Consider the following 17,836-nt stretch of genomic DNA (forward strand, 5'->3'; position numbering starts at 1 on the left):
AAAGTACTCAGGAGGAGACTGCATGACGGTGATGGTGTCGTCAACGAGGCACCAAAATTCCTTTGAGAGAACCCAAAATTATTATGAGATAAAAAATACAGAATTATTTTGGGTGGAAGTCTGGGGTTTGCCCTTTCCCCCCTTGATGACTGCGCCGTGTAAAAAGAGAATGAAGCGCAACAATCACGAGGCTCGCGCTCGCGCTCCTCGTGGCGAAGATCAGTGAACGGCTCAGGTCAGGAAGGACGCTCGTGCAGTGCGCCACGACTGCTCTCATTTTCCGCCTGTGAGGCCGAACGCTCATTCGTTTTCTCGCCACCCTTTTGTTCTTCCAGGCTTGCTGCTCAGGCAAACCTCCGAGACCGGACGAAGACCATCACCCGCCAGAGCCGCGAGACAAGAGTTCCTTTACTTGGAGAGAGTATAGAGTTCCTTTACTTGGAGAGAGTATTGCTTGCCCGAGAGATCGCTCTTTGTTCTAGGTAAGTGCCAATCCCTTTCGCTATGCACTGCTGATTCTCGCATCTATATTTTTTGCGCAAGCTTTTTTTATGCTGCACTTTTGCACAGCCTTTTTTATTGGTGTCAACCACTTATCGAGCCTTCGGGCGGACACGGAGGCGGCATATGCAACGATATGTGGCAGACAAATTTACGTGCCCTTTCATAGCTTTTGGCTAGAGCATATTCAGGAACGCTGGCCAAGGTCCATTCATGTGATGCGCCAGTCGGCACATGTGAAAATTTGCTCTCGGTAATTGTTACTGGCAGCTGGGACGCGTTGTCGCTTCAGACAGGCACGCAAAAAAAAAAGTTAGGTAAAATAAAAGCATTGAAATTGTTTTACATTATCCACATTTCTGTTAACCACAGGTGCTGATAAATCAGCAACATCGCTGCAACATGATGTCCGTGGTACGAGCGATCAGGTCATAGTTTCCTTACGTAGTGAAATTCATCCGCAGCTCGCATCAGACGCTGCGACTCCCGATTATTCCTGGGCGGACGGGTGGTTCAATAGACAATGGAAGAAGCGAACGCCGAGGCTGAAAGAACGGGACCGCCATCTGCTATCATGGCGCCGTCATCCAATCCATCTCCAGCACAGATGGCTACGTCGACTTTGTCTGCTGCGCCTAAGTATGACGAGGGGTCCTGGAGGTACTGCAAAGCGTCATTTGTCGCACGTCCGGCAGGAACACGCCGACAGCATCGCAACTACAACGACATATTGATTTGCCTCTCATTGCTTATCGAACGCCGCCTTGCGACCAGTGCCAGGTCGCTATCCAGAAATGTCCCAGCTATATGACGAGACGGAGTATTCGCTTGGAGCCACCACTCAAGGATTCTTGCATGGAGATCGTCAAGTGGTAAGTTGGTGGAAACTTTTCGAGGCGGTCAGTTGCAATTATCCCCCCCCCCCCCACACACAATCTCACCCCTCGCGTAATATGTTTGTCGAAGCTGCTGTTTCTGTGCGTAAAATAAGGCGATTGGGTGCATTTGTTATCCGCTTCGCCAAAGGCATTGTTTCATTGGCGCGCCAAGACTCAGCCCGATGCTTGCGAATCCGGCAAAAATTCTCGGGGCATCTCAAGTTCCGCCTCGCGCGAAAGCTTTAATGGCTCCGATCTGCAAAATCAATGCGCTGCTACAAGGTTCATCTCCAAACCCTTAATACCCCCTGTGTTATCTCACGGGTACCGATTAACGTAATTTCTCAATAATAATAATAATTGGTTCACAGGAAGCGAAAGGCGGTGTATCTGTCAGCATCATAAGGAATGAGAGGGAGATGGGAGTGAAAGTTGATAGAAAGAAAGAAGAGCCGTGGTGGAGGGCTGAGGTGTAATTTCGACCACCTGCGGTTACCACGTAATGCGAGACACCACGCAACAGGAGTATCAATCCCCACTTCAACCGAGCAGTGCCAACGCTCACGCATGGCCTAGGGGTAGTGTCTAAGGATCAGGAGAGTCCCGGATAGAGGCAGGTGACGTCACCGTGCACTGATTGTTCTTAAGTTTGCCAGATGTCCCAAGTGCACATTACGTGGCTGAGTCGGCAGCAGCCGCTAACTCGGGCTGCTCGACTGTAACAATGTTCTTGGCTAGGTTTGTGAGGTTTAGCGTCCCAAAGCGACTCGGACGCTGAGAGATGCAGCATTAGAGGGCTTCGTAAATTTTGATCACTTGAGATTCTTTAATGTGTACTAATACCACACAACAAACGAGCACCTTGCTTTCGCCACCATCGAGATTTCATTAGGGATTCCATCCCGCACACTTGGGCACAGTGTTCGAACGTCCTAACCACTGCACCACCCCGGTGGAGCCAACATGTAAATGCTATGGCCAGCCTATACCCATTAGGCTCATGCTGCGTGTGCTTCCTTGAATAAGTTATTGTAAGGCATTACAAGATGATTTTGCACCAAGAAAGCAGCATGGGACGGCGGGAATGAGGCCTCTCGTGAGCGCTTTCATACCCGGTATACTGCTACCACCACTTCGGTCTCTGTGACTGTAAAAATTTCCTTTTATTGCTCTTTCTTGTTAGATGTTGTGAAATGTGTTCTTCTTGACTATCCTGCATAGCTCTGTGCTTGCGGAAAACTTTGCAGTAGCACTAAAAGCTGCGCGACTAAGATTCAAAGCCAGTGCTTAGATCTCCGATCGATAACTTTTGATCACCTGGGCATCTCCAACGTGGCGTGACATCGCACACCACATGGATGCTTTTTCGCCTCGGCTACGAGACGCGGCACTCGCGTTTCGTTCGCTTTGTAGGGCATGCTTAAAGATACCCAGGTGGTGGTCGAATTTACTCCTCAGCCCTCCACTACGGTGCCTCTTTCTTTCAGTTATCACTCTCACCCTTCCTGCCTTCTCTTGCCTCCCGGTATAAGTTCCACCTAAGTGTTCCACTTGCTTCCCGGCATAAGTGCCACCTAAGTGTTGCATACGCCCGACTACTGTGCCGGAGTACCCGGGTTCGAACCCGACCTCGGCGGCTGCGTTTCGATGGAGGCGAAACGAAGAGGCGTCGTGTGCTGTGCGATGTCAGAGCACGTTAAAGATCCCCAGGTGGTCGAAATTACTCCGTAGCCCTCCATTACGGCTCCTCTTTCTCTCTTTGCCCTTTCTCGCCCACCTTCCTCCCTTCCCTTACGGCGCGGTTGAGGTGTCCACAGAAAACATGTGACAGTTACCGTGCCTTTTCCTTCCTATAAGTAAATCAGTTTTAAGTGTTGCATATACTGCGCCTTTCCTTTCCTATAAACAAATTTACATTTTAAGGCGTGCTCCATGTCTTCAGTGCAAGCGTGGCAATGTTGGAGTGGTTCCTGCTGTATTCCAGGCGGCTTGCGTCGATGGAGCTTGAAGAACGCTGCTACCCGTACATCACAATGGTCGTCGTCGTCCGACCCACGGTGCATTTCAAGCCTTGCGTAACGACCCTGCAAGAGACCCAGCTAGACCTCGGATGTGACCCTGAAGCATGGCGACGATCCATGGGCCCCGTCGCCAAGGTCGGCGTTGTCAGTTGGTGAGCCTGGGACAAGTCCTGTTGGCATCTTCTTTTCATCACTATATGCGATTCGTAAGGCTAAAATTTAGTGCTGTTGTTGTTGTGGCTGTAGGAAGAAGGAAAAGAAAATGCACGGGCCTGCTACTGGCTCTGTAGCTGAGCCACCTCCGCTGCCTCGTGCGAACAGAAGAGAAATGATTTATAGGAAGGGAAAGGCGCTCACTTGTTTTTGTGGACACCTCAACCGCGCCGTAAGGGAAGGGAGGAAGGTGGGAGTGAAAGTGGTAAGAGAGAAAGAGGAGTCGTAGTGGAGGAGACTACGGAGTAATTTTGACCACCTGGGGATCTTTATCGCTGACGTCGCACAGCACACGGACGCCTCTTTTCGCCTTCTTCGAAACGCAGCCGCCGAGGTCAGGTTGGAACCCGGGTACACCGGCACAGTAGTCCGGCGTCTTACCACTGCACCACCCCGGCGGGGCAACAGAACAGAAAATAGAGCAGAAAAGAAAAAGAGGGATAGAAAGACGCGCGCCGCAACAACAGCCGTCGTCTACCACCGAAGCAGTGGCGGGTGCAATGACGGCCTATAACAGATAAAATTCGATGGCTGGCTAGCCCCCGCCGCAAACGGCGTTGACCTACCGTCCCAGCCCCGTAGGGCCAGAAACTGCCACCCTTCACCTCCTTAGTGCTTGTGCACTACTACCCGCAATCTCGCAAAAACCCGATGTCTGAAGCGGATTTTACCTTTGACCTTTCCAAATGCCTTATGTCCCCACAGAAACAAATGTCACAGATACTGCGCCTTCCCGTTCCTGTAAACCAGTTATAGATCGCCCCGCCGCGGTGGTGCAGTGGTAAGACGCCCGACTACTGTGCCAGTGCACCCGTGTTCCATTCTGACCGCCGGCGGCTGCGTTTCGATGGAGGCGAAACGAAGATGCGTTCGTGCGCTGTGCGATAGTGCATGCAAAAGATCCCCAGGTGGTCGAAATTACTCCATAGCCCTCCACTACGGCTCCTTTTTTCTCTTTACCTTTCAATCCCACCTTCCTCCCTTGTCCCAGTTCAGGTGTCCACAGAAGTATATATGACAGATAGCGCGCCCTTTCTTTTCTGTAAATCAAATATTTATTAATTCATAGAACGCCGGTGAGTTTCAACAAAACGCTGGTGGTGTTCGATAAGGGCCGCGCGATATACCGTGTGCAGCTGCAACGCTTATTCTTTCGAATTTCTCCGCTTCAGAATCTGCAGTGCTTTCGGAAACTTTAGTCCTGCAGCAATACTACCGCAATTATCGCAAAAACCCGATGTCTAAAGCCGATTTGCTCTAAATTAACTTTGAATAATTATACAGCAAACATAATCCCGTAAAAACGTACGTCCTGCATGCTGCAGGATATTGTGTGATTATGTGAGTTAAACCGTCTGTATTTCTGTATTTCCGTCCTAATCTAAGATGTCTGGAACATTGGCGTACATTATATTGTAGGAAATATAGAATGGGCTGACCTAAGCTTACGAGTCTAAACATCAGTCTGCGTGAGCTGAGCAGCATTTGCCACGGCAAGGTGTGTGTGCCATGCGATTGTGCACGATGAAGATAACAGCAATGATAATTGTTCCACAAGAAGGGGAAGACGCAACATCTGTCACACTTGTTTATATGGACAACAGAACCACGCCTTAAGGGAAGGAAGGAAGGTGAAGTGAAAGCTGATAGAGAGAAAGAGGAGCCGTAGTGAAGGGCTGAGGTCTGATTTCGACCACCTGGGGATCTCTAACATGCGCCGACATCGCACAGCACACGGATGCCTCTTCGTTTCGCCTTCATCGTTAAAAATCCCCAGATGGTATAAATTGCTCCGGCGTCCTCCCCTATGGCACCTCATCCTCTTTCTTTCACTCCCATCTTCCTCTTGCTGTTACAGCGCGGCTAAGGTGTCCGCCCAGAAGTGTGGCAGATACTGCGTGTTTCCTTTCCGATGAGTAAATTTACGTTTAGATTGAAAGGCACCGATCTAGACCGGGAGCGCAGGTAGAAAGCTTTACTGTCACTGCTCTTTCCGGCAGCAACCATGTAGAACAGTCCAAAAAAGTACCTAGCGCCTGCGGCATTGCACAGCTGATAAGCGAATCGCGATACGGACTCGACGATGAAAGCCGCAGGTGCGACCTGCAAGAGATTAATTTAATTCAATTGCTCAGAAGCAGCGCAGCTATACTTCTTAGAAAGCCATGCAGCATTATCAGACATTTGGTAAATGAAAAAGCAGCAGAGCTTTTATTCTATCCGTCTGGCTGCCGTTGGATGGATAGTAATAGGTATGGTAATAGGATGGTAATAGGTATGGTAATAGGTAATAGCTCCAGCTGTAATCTTCGTACTGCAGCTACCAAAGCCATTCACTTGCGCGTTGGACCTTGAGTCGAGAAGTGCTCAAACAAGCACTGTTGGTATATGAAAAATACTGACAACCAAGTGCACTTTCTGGGCAAAATTTGAGTTCTGAGTATTTAACGTTTTAGTAGATTGGTTGGTTTGTTTGTGGGGTTTAACGTCCCAAAGCGACTCAGGCTCTGACAGACGGCGTAGTGGTGGACTCCGGAAATTTCGACCACCTGGGGTTCTTTAACGTGCACTGACATTGCACAGCACACGGACGCCACTTCGTTTCACCTCCATCGAAACGCAGTCGCTGAAGCCGCGATTCGATCTCGCTTGCTTGGGCACAATGGTCGAGCGCCTTAACCGATGCTGGCCGTATCTCTTGCCAGGCGTTACACATTCTACGTTCTACAGCACCCTCTTCCACATCTCGCTTACTTCTTTGGGCTCCAGCCCACGAGTCGCTCAGCGGAAACGCCCTGGCACACACTCTCGCTCGAGATCTCAGCTGCCGAGCCGAGAGTATGATCAGCCACCCTGCTTCCGCTGACACTAATATATTACGCGCTTCTCTACTCACCACTTACACGGACATACTCCAGCACTACCGACTCCAAAGGTGCACATATCCTCCCGCACACCGCGATCTAACAAGACACGAGGCCATCCAATGGCGCAAATTACAAACTGCCAGCTTTCCACACCCCCTCTTATACAGCAAGATCTTTCCGGGTCAGATAGCCCCCACGTGTAAACACTGCTCAACTCCGGCTACACTCATACACATGGTGTGGACTTGTACACATTACAACACAGACAACACAAACACCCCAGAGACGTGGGAGTCTCTCCTGTGTACTTCCGAGCCAGCAGACCAACGCTGGCTTATCCAACGCGCGGTGGAGGCCGCGGCATCCCAAAGGATCCCCGCCGACCTCCTCTAAGTCAGCGCAACCGGCCCTTTGACTGGTCCCCTGTTTTTGGGCGCAATAAAAGAGTTCACCACCACCACCGCTGCGCCACTCCGGTGGGGCAGACGCCGTAGTGGAGGACTCTTAAACAAATTCGACCACCTCAGGATTTACGTGCACTGACATCGCACAGCACACGGGCGCCTAGCTTTTCGCCTCCATCGAAAAGCGAGAAACCTTCTACGGCGCGCATTGTGCCGAAACCACTGCCATCCTAGTGTGATCACCAAACGGCAGTATAGACTGGCCTCCAAGATAGGGGCGAATCAACGCTGGTTTCAGATTACGTCATTTTTTTGTCACAACGATTTTTATTGCGGCGTTTAATAATAATAGTTATAATTGGTTCACAGGAAAGGAAAGGCACAGTATCTGTCACACATGTTTCTGTTTACACCTGCGCCACGCCGTAAGGGAAGGGAGGAAGGTGAGAGTTAGAAAGTGGAAGGAAAGAAAGAGAAGTTGTAGTGTAGGGCTTCGGAGTAGTTTCTGTTTTTATATTTTCATCTATTATTAAACACTTCGCTATTAGTGACCGTAGATCTTTTTTGCTATTAGAATGCGGAAATTATCGGCATATGTCAATTTAATTTTAATTTGTCCTCAGCGTTTCCTCAACATATTGCTCGCCCCGCCGGGATGGCACAGCGGCAGAGGCGCTCGATTACTGTTACCAAGGAAGCGGGATCGAATCCCGACCTTGGCGGCTGCGTTTCGATGGAGGCGACACGGAGTGGCGTCCGTGTGCTGTGCGATGTCAGTGCACGTTAAAGAACCCCAGGTGGTCGAAATTTCTGGAGTCCTCCACTACAGTGTCTCTCATAGCCTGAGTCGCTTTGGGACGTTAAACCCCACAACCTTAAAATATTGCTTCTAATCTCTGAAGACTAACTGAATTTTATGCCTTGCCCACAGGGGCAGCCGAGACAGCCTGCAATCCATCGTGGGCGGCGGCGTACACCACACCCCACAAGAGCGCCCTCTCCAGTTGCTGGCATATCGCGTCCGAGCACCTCCACGTGGACGCATTCGGTCTCGGCAGCTGCCTCGTATGCAATGCTTCTGTTGTCCGAGTCGAATGCGGCCGAGCCGCGTCGACAGCGTCGCAACTGTTAGCCCTGCCTTGCTGCGAGGTGACCAAATGCGAAAAGCCCAACTAGGCTGGTGGACACCAGCCACCGCCTGTATATGGACGGCCGCACGAAGATGACTGCACGCAGCTCATTGTCAGGTAAAATTTGTCATTAGTACTCATCAGGTTATTTACCGCTTATACTTTATAGGTGGACATCACTGACCAATTTTTCTGGATAATTGTTCTAGATACGGCGTTGACGTAGCTAGTAATATTAGGTTTGATGAGACTGATTAGCGCCCGTGACAAGTTAACAACACGCATTTTAAGCATGGCCTGCCTAGAAGGAATTATTAACGCGATGTTGTTCAGGGCCCCATGTCGCAGACAAGCCGGTGTCGGTGTTGTTCTTCACAGTTGTAACACGAAGTCTGCAAAGAAGAAAAGAAATGAAAATTCTTTTCAACGTACAAGGAGTCGGACTCTGGCTCCTAAGATTATGAGAGGAGCACGCAGCTTATACCTCACACAACTACGTTGTTCGCTTCGAGTAAGGCACGCCAAGATGTGTTGCTTTCCCGCACGGCTGTATGCTAGTGAACGGCTGGTTAAATAAAAACAAAACTATTACTAAACTAATAATTAAGCGAGAAACAAACGACATTTCCTCTAATTTCGCACTTTGCTTACTTGAGACACCCACCGGAAAACTGGCGATCGTACGGTTGCTGCGGTACAGATGGAGCGCAGACAATATAAAAGCTGCACTTAGTCTATGCTTTGCAGTACGACAGTGTGCCAATGAACAGCTGTGTAATTAGAAAGAAAATTAGCGGAATGAACAGGCGACGTTAAAAGCCCTATCGCGTCTATTCTTAAGGCGAAGAGTTAGCCTCCCCTAAATATTGGGCATGTTTTGGTGCCTTTTTCTAAATGAACACAACGCCCCGGCTTTCTTAACTTTCTGTTAACTTTCTATATTCTCTTTATGTGCCGCGTACACAAGTTAATTTGACTCAACTGTTATGGGCTGGATATAAATTGCATTGCACTCAAGCTGTAATATTGCCATAGGTCGGAGGTAGCTGTTTCATGCATTTTGCTTCGCCATGACCACTGAGGAAGAAACCTCTACCTCGGGGTTTCGAAGCTATATGATAACTCAACTGCGTATTTATAACCTGTATTAATTGTTAATAGAGGATTTTCTTTAAGTGACGTCATTGCGTATAACGTCATGACCACGTCACGAGCCGTTGATCAATCGGGGTTTTTCTCATAAAGTAACATATGTAGCTACCGTGTCAAAAAATGTTGTTGACAGTTGATATGTATTTAGTTAATAGTGGTTGGATGTAAATAATTTCAAACTCACGACCATATATGTAGGTTTATTATATAAATTTCTTTTTAATTTTACACGCGTAGTCATTCGTAGACTAGAGTTCATGACCAGTCCTCCGTTTCAAGCGTGCGGCATGCCACTGCAGCTGAGCCTCTCCTTGGGCGGCAAGTGCTGCAACTGCGGCCCGCAGACTGAGCGTGCTACATTTCTCCGCACTGGCCACTCTCGCCTTCCTCTTACATGTTTACTGCCCTCCTGGTGGTTGCCATGGCAGCCACTCTCTCCATACGTATTATTACACCTTCGCCACACTCTTCTTCCACTGAAACCATCATTCGAATTGTTTCTGGCGGTAACCACCCTCCAGATAGATTCACACGCGTCTCCTATGATAATCACAATTCATCTTGTTTCCTTTGTAACTACTCTCAAGTTGCACCGAATACTACTAGTACGACTTGAATACCAGCAACGAGCACTTAACAGGTATAGATATTGTGAATCAGTAATCATTCCGTTCTCAAGTTCGCGTAACACTACAGTCCAGTCACTTTCAATGTTTTCAGTGTCTGTTCACTTCTTTGTGGATAGACTACCCTATAGATCCTCGCTGTCCAGGTTTTGTCCACTGAAAGAGGACGAAACAACACCTTAGTTCTAACCGATCGACACCGACCGAATAACAGTCATCGTGGGGATGCTTCTCGCAGGTGCGGAGAGGACAGCAGGAAGCAGATCCTCGTCGGTGACGTGGCAGCATGCTGAAGCTGCCATTCAAAACCGTGGCTCCCGTACCAGGTGCACGTATAACGGTTACACGCCTGCAGGTCCCCAGGTTGCCGTGCAGCACGTGGTTGACCCGTCAAATATGGGCCCACACCTCTGAGCAGTGGACTGCCTCTGCGGTAAAGACACGTTAGTGGTAGTGCTCGTGTGTTGACGGCGCAAAAGCGCTTACGGCACGCAGCCTCGGACATTGTCGTAGTCCTCGCGGCGGATGAGCGTAGATGAAGCGCGGCATGGAAGAGAGGGACGAACCTTAGGGCTCGTTCTCGTCGAAGAAGACGTCTTCCTTGTATGGCAATAAGCCACGCTTAAACGATTTTTGAATACATTATTGTGTTAAATTCGAAGAACGAATGCCTCTACCTCATATCTGTCTCGTTGTGTTCCTATTTTATACATAATGTAAACCACGTATATGCTGCTGTAAGCGGCAGAATTCTGCCGCTTGATGCCGCATTTGTACAAGGCCTATTTTTAATCATTGACTGTCTTTGGAACCTAATCGTACGGGAAAGTTAGCGCAAAACAAAAGACAAACACAAGAGAGGAGACAGGACAACGCGCTTCCGGTCTTCCGTTCCGCTTCCTATCGCGTTGTCCTGTCTCCTCTCTTGTGTTTGTCTTTTTTTTTGCGCTAACTTTCCCGTACGATCATGAACCAACTAGCCCAGCAACAAGTTCTACTTCAGTATCTTTGAACCCTAAGTTTAGAATGGAAATGTTAGCCACTAGATGCAACATCTATTCCGGCAAATGGCCGTTATTGGTGTATTTGGTACAATGTGCCAGCGTCCCAGGCCGGCGGCCCGCCGTGGTGGTGCAGTGGTAAGACGCCCGCCTACTGTGCCGCAGTTCTCGGGTTCGATTCCGACCACGGCGGCTGCGTTTTGATGGTGGTGGTGGTGACAAACATTTATTTATTTGTGGCCCAGGCACTCACATATCTAGGTGGAGCTCCTATTCCGGAGCCCCTGTCGCGTCTAACGCCGCTCGCGACCAAGGTCCGCTGGGACTCTAGGTAATGGCAGCTGAGCAGCGCCGCCTCCCAGGCCTCCCTAGAAGAGTGGGTAATGAAGGATTGGGAACGATGGGGATTGGAAGGACAGGCCCAGACCATGTGGAAAACGTCCGAGAAGGTCGCTGCACACAGGCTGCAGCCCCCATCAGTCTGCATTGAAATGTTTCAAGACTGCCGGGCACAGCATTGTGTTGTGACTGTCCTTATGTAGTAATTTCTTTGAATGTGATAAGGTATTGGGTTGGCTCAGAGTAGCCATTCCGAGCAAGTTTGAGTGCCCGGGGAGAGAGCGCGCGGACCGCCTGATCGGCTAACTCATTGCCCAGGAGTCCCTGATGGCCGGGAGCCCAGATGAGGTTACAATTTGAAGGGTCGCTGGAAAGACAGCAATTTTGTAGGATTCGTTTGGCAAGAGGAGGTATTCAACCCAGCTCATAATTCCGACAGGCCGCCTTGGAGTCGGTAATGATGTGTTTCACTTGGGGGAGAGAGAGGGCGAGCGCATCGCGATTTCCTCCGCGTGTGTTGTGTGGTAGGCGGCGAAACGAAGTGGCGTCCGTGTGCTGTGCGATGTCAGCGCGTTCCCCAGGTGGTCAAAATTACTCCGTAGCCCTCTTCTACGGCTCCCCTTTCTCTCTTTGCCCTTGCACTCCCCTTCCTCCCTCCCTTACGACGCGGTTCAGCAAGTGTGACAGATAGTGCGGTTTTCCCTTCCTGTTAACCACTTATATATGTATTTCCTCACTGTAAACTACACTGTGCACCAGCGTACCTTGTCTGAAGCGTTTTGAATATTTTTCTCCATAGGTCTTAGAGTGTTACCTAAATGCTAGAAAATTCTATGTAAGACATTACAAAATCTTTCCAGGGCGTAATATTGAACAGTAAACAGTACTGTGCGCCAGCATCTCGGGGTCACCTGAAAGCGTTTGAAACAATTTTGGGCTTTAAATCTTGAAAACAGTGTTAAATGGTCAGACATACCTCGAGCGATTTCGGGAAAAACGACAGAAAAGTACAAGAGCGAGGTGCGAAAAAGGCGACTGCCCGTGTACTCAGCTCAGGCAGATCGCGTCATCTCCGGACTGCCATATACAGGTAGTAGCCAAGAAATTGGCACGTTTTCTCTCCCGATGGGCATTCAAGATCCAATCACTTACCATCAATTCAACAAGGAGGATCCCATTTTCTCCGGACTCAAGTAGCCAAGCGTCATTCATGACCAGAGTGGAGCCGGCCTCGTCCACGAGCTCTCTGGAATCACTGGTGTCTGACCTCATCCTCATGTGCAGTACAGTCTAATGATAAAGGGACTTGAGACGGCTGGTTGCCGCGCTTTACAAAGAACTGACGAGAGAGCTGACGACAAACAATTTCACCGTTTGCTCCTCTCGAATAAGCACATCGGGATGCCCATTCTCACCAGTGTTTGGCGACGGGGCTTTCTAAAAATGTTAAGGCTATGCAGTCGCACGTTCATTTTAACTGTGGACCGTACTGTACTTGTTAAAAATATCCCCTCCCCGGGGAACTTATGAACGGAGAGCCTTGAAAGTTAAATTTTGATTAAACACGCGCGCGCGCGCGCGCGCGCGCGCGCGTGTGTGTGTGTGTGTGTGTGTGTGTGTGTGTGTGTGTGTGTGTGTGTGTGTGTGTGTGTGTGTGTGTGTGTGTGTGTGTGTGTGTGTGTGTGTGTGTGTGTGTGTGTGTGTGTGTGTGTGTGTGTGTGTGTGTGTGTGTGTGTGTGTGTGTGTGTGTGTGTGTGTGTGTGTGTGTGTGTGTGTGTGTGTGTGTGTGTGTGTGTGTGTGTGTGTGTGTGTGTGTGTGTGTGTGTGTGTGTGTGTGTGTGTGTGTGTGTGTGTGTGTGTGTGTGTGTGTGTGTGTGTGTGTGTGTGTGTGTGTGTGTGTGTGCACGCGCGCGCGCGGTGTGTGTGTGTGTGTGCGTGCGTGCCGCACCTAACTGTGAACAAGGTTTTAATGCGTGCGATGATCCCTATCTTAGGTTAAACAGCTCTTCACAGGGGCTTGCCTATTGTTCATTATTTCGCGGTCGATAGTTTAGTTTGGACTAATTAGCGATATTTTCGATTATTTTTTTTAATAACAGAGTCGACGTAAAAGTTGTAGATCTTCTCAAAAGACGGCGATCTCTATTTTATTTTGTCATCAAGCTGGCGTTTACGGAAAGTTTTCTTTCATTGTGAAGTGAGCGGCATCTGGCAAAGAGGTAGAATTTGCGAATACTGACTAGCATGTCTCACAATGCAGGTATGCTACTTTGTTTTTCGGCTTCAATCTGTCCTCTCTTTTTAGCTCAGCCACGAGAGAGGTCAAGTGGTGTATTTATTTATTTATTTATTTATTTATTTATTTATTTATTTATTTATTTATTTATTTATTTATTTATTTATTTATTTATTTATTTATTTATTTATTTATTTATTTATTTATGTATGTATTCATACTGCAGGCCAATATGTTGGGCCAAACAGGAGGGGCAATACAACAAAAATATTGGAATATAGAGCAATACAGAGCAAAAAAGGATAAAAAACTGAGGACAAAAGTTAAACTCTGGTCGCTGTAATGTAATGGGCAAAATTCAAGAACACAGTTCCACTTAAGGAGCCTTTGTTCCGAAGAGACATTCCAGTTCTTTTATGAAGTCGGTTGATTCATAAACATTTGGTGGCAGTTCATTCCAATCGTTCACAGTCTTAGGGAAAAAACTGTTCTTGTAAGAGTTTGTTTTTGCGAAAATTGGAGCTAGCGTGTGCAGTGTAATATGTCGTGTTCTGCTAGTAGTAGCTTTCTGAATGCATTTCGGAAGGTTTAGGGGAATTTTTTCTGACAGACATTTATGAAGAAATAGAAGTCTACTTATTTTCCTGCGTATGTCTAACCTGGGAATCTAATGTTCTTGCATGTTCTTGCGCAATGGTAAGTCACTCTTAACAAGAGTAAGATATAGGTATGGCAGAATATAGTTTATATTGCATTCTTCTCCAGCCTCCGTTTGTCTTCTGTTTGACAATTTTATATGCTAGACAGAGGTACGAAATAATAGAAAATCAGTGTATACCACAAGCAACCGATATTGTGTATTGCAAGTTCTTACGATTCTGAAAGTAATGCGATCGAAGGCGCTTGAGTGCTGGCCCCTAGGTAAAACCGGTCACCACACTTCTACACTTCTATTTTAGTTCGGTGTCGCAGAATCATAAATCTCTCCGCAACTTTTATTTTCTTCTAATTCGAAAAAGCCTAATCAGGTGTGTTCTCTCTAGGCATTATTTTGCCTAATGAAGCCGAGGTCTCTCAAGTGTATTTGGCTTTATTATTGCCACATTTTTTGCGTCCTTTGCTCATACGCCGTGGGGTATCCCGCCAAAAAGGGCTGTATTCGAAAGCCGTTTCAGCCCCGCAAATTTTTGAACTCAGCAGCCCGCACGGAAGACTGAAAATGTGAACTGAATTGCTTTATATATCTAAAAATAATTCACAATTAAGCAGACACGCCTTACTTGAAGCGAACAAGTATTGAAGCAATTTCATTACGTCAGTCAAGTGTCCTGAAAAGCAGAAATTTGCTATGATTATAACCATTGCCACTAAGTACAGTACGGCCCAGTGATAAAGGGAACATGACGCCAAGCTCTTTGCGAAGCTTTGTGCCGCAGGCGTTCCACTGCAGTACCTCGCGCTGAGTCTCCAAAGTACGGTGTGTGCTGTTGCTCTGAATTTGAATTCATAAAGAAACGCTACGCTCGGTAATTGTTCAGCTGGTCCTCGTCGAAACGTTTGCGGCGGTTCACTGCTGCCCATTTACGTAGCCTTGTAGTTTGGACCGCGAAAATCGATCACACGTGACATTGTGTGCTGCGACCTTTTTGGGTTTCCCGATTTACGACATGGAAGAGGGAGTGTCACGAAATCGGCGCGCAGCGTGAAAGAAGCACGCTGGCGACATCGCATAGAAAGTTTGAGAATGTTGGAGAAACGTCTCCTTCTCCGCGCGAGGAGAGACCGTAGCCCTGCGCGCATCAGCGTCGCCCCCAGCTCATCACCCAGCGGCCACGGTGGCTCAACCGGCCGGTAACGTGCTAATCCTCTCGAGAAAGGTCTACCCCGCCTAACCCAATGACGACGCGTGGCTCGGTGGGAGGAAAAGGGACGATTAAACAGCGCAAGTAATGTGTATGTGTGAGCCGGCCTTCATCATCATCATCATCATCATCAGCCTGACTATACCCACTGCAAGGCGAAGGCCTCTCCCATATTTCTCAACTTAACCAGGTTCTGTGCTATCTGCATTCACTTGACCCCTGCGTACTTCTTAATCTCAACCGCCCACCTAACTTTTTGCCGCCCCCTGCTACGCTTTCCTTCCCTTGAAATCCAGTTTGTTACCCTAAGCGACCATCGGTTATCCTCTCTTCGCACTACATGTCCTGCCCATGTCCATTTCTTCTTCTTAATTTCCACTAGAATTTCCACCCACTCTGCACGCTTTCTATCTCTTAATGTTACCCCTACCATTTTTCGTTCCATAGCCCTCTGGGTTGTCCTCCACTTAAGTAGAACTCGCTTGGTTAGCCTCCACGTTTCAGCGCCATAGATGAGTACAGGTAAGATGCAACTGTTATATACTTTCCTCTTGAGCGATACCGGTAAGATGCTAGTCATAATCTGCGAGTGCTTGCCAAATGCGCTCCATCCCAATCTTATTCTTCTTGTTATTTCCTTTTCGTGGTCCGCATCTGCGGTTATTACCTGTCCTAAGTAGACATATTCACCTACTACTTCCAATAGTTCGCTGCCTAATGTAAACTGCTGAGCCGGCCTTAGCACTTTGTAACGCACAGACTCCGTGCGCCTATCTATTGAGGTCGCGTCACTTGTGCCAGCCAGCCAGTGTTATAGCGAGTGTTGCGATCGAGTGTTGCAGTGCTACTACTCGGCTCCCGGGGTCAAGCTGCTGTTCGGCAAGCCTGTGAGGGAGCGGCGCTCGTCTACAGGACAGCCACATCGTGACCCTCCAGACGTCGGTCTGTGATAATGCCCAGTGAGCAATTTGGTGTTTTTTGTTTGACCGTCGTGTATTGTTCAGTGTTTTAAAGTCTCTGTCCTTTGCCCTCTGTATCGTCTTTTGCTGTGTATAAAGATTGTTTTGTTCGTTAATTCTGACTCCGATCCTTACTCTGGCTCGAAACGGCGAAAGCTGGGCACCAAACGGCCACCTCATTATGTCACTACAGGTAGCTGATTTCCGGCTGAGCTTGCCTCGAAAGTCGAGGACATTTTCTTTTAGGCCGAAACAGCTGCCCCACTCACTCTAAGGGTAGCTGGGAGTGTGGCGCTTCGTTAATAGTGGCGCTTCGTTAATAATTTCTAAATATTAACGGGTCACATGAGATATAACATACGTTTATTTTAAATCACGACGAAAGGGTGGTCGAGTCACTTAGGTGACTCTCCTAGTCCAGGGTGTAACTCCCAAATGTGATTTTTGGATCTACAGACGTTCACTGCTACTTCGGTGTGCCTATTCTAGTAGAAATTAAGAAGAAGAAATGGACATGGGCAGGACATGTAGTGCGAAGAGAGGATAACCGATGGTCGCTGAGGGTAACAAACTGGATTCCAAGGGAAGGAAAGCGTAGCAGGGGGCGGCAGAAAGTTAGGTGGGCGGATGAGATTAAGAAGTTCGCAGGGGTCAAGTGGATGCAGCTAGCACAGAACCGGGTTAAGTGGAGAAATATGGGAGAGGCCTTCGCCCTGCAGTGGGTATAATCAGGCTGCTGCTGATGATGATGATTCTTAGAAAGGCGATCAGACTTTCGGAAGGAGAAGAGTAGAGACATGCAACATTAGTCATTATTTGGCAGTGATGGAAGCCATGACTCATAGAGCACATTCAGAAGAGGCAGCATCAAATGAATAGGTCGTCTTACTCCAGTTATTTGCAATCATAACCAAGTAGTGAAAAATCACAATAGTGTATTTCACACACTGCAAACCCTAGCCGCACAAGAAGAGGCAAAAACCGAGAAGGGAGGAAAAAACATTTTGGGAAACACGGATAGCGTCAATTCCACGCTGCCATTTACTGGTAGTAGGGATGTAATTGGTGTGTTCTCTCCCCTGAGGAGCATCCAAGGTCCAATTACATCGCGTCGGTACAATCAGCATGATCCCATTTTCTCCGGGCTCAACAAATCAAGCGTCATTTATGACCAGAGTTAGGTTGGACTCGTCCACTAGCTCTCTGGAAGCACTGTGTGTGTGTGTGTGTGTGTGTGTGTGTGTGTGTGTGTGTGTGTGTGTGTGTGTGTGTGTGTGTGTGTGTGTGTGTGTGTGTGTGTGTGTGTGTGTGTGTGTGTGTGTGTGTGTGTGTGTGTGTGTGTGTGTGTGTGTGTGTGTGTGTGCGTGTGCGTGCGCGTGCGCGTGCGCGTGCGTGTGCGTGTGTGTGTGTGTGTGTGTGTGTGTGTGTGTGTGTGTGTGTGTGTGCGCGTGTGCGTGTGTGTGTGTGTGTGTGTGTGTGTGTGCGCGTGCGTGTGTGTGTGTGTGCGCGTGCGTGCGCGTGTGTGTGTGTGTGTGTGTGTGTCCGTGCGTGCGTGCGTGCGTGCGCAGTTGTTCCGCTTCCTTTATTTGTTGAGTTAAAGGCACGTATTCTATATAATTTTGATAAGGAAATAGCACAAAAACACCA

General features: G+C 48.3%; 1 long non-coding RNA gene across 1 annotated transcript; it reads left to right on the forward strand.

The window, feature by feature from the left end:
- Positions 1-1,155: 1,155 nt before the first annotated feature.
- LOC146181879 (uncharacterized) lies at positions 1,156-3,556 on the forward strand. Its single transcript, XR_014700043.1, has 2 exons — positions 1,156-1,373; positions 3,364-3,556. It is a non-coding gene; the product is annotated as an uncharacterized LOC146181879 (long non-coding RNA).
- Positions 3,557-17,836: the final 14,280 nt, after the last annotated feature.

This window comes from Amblyomma maculatum, chromosome 8 (assembly GCF_055883805.1).
Source record: "Amblyomma maculatum isolate TAMU_Amacu chromosome 8, ASM5588380v1, whole genome shotgun sequence".
Taxonomy (NCBI): domain Eukaryota; kingdom Metazoa; phylum Arthropoda; class Arachnida; order Ixodida; family Ixodidae; genus Amblyomma; species Amblyomma maculatum.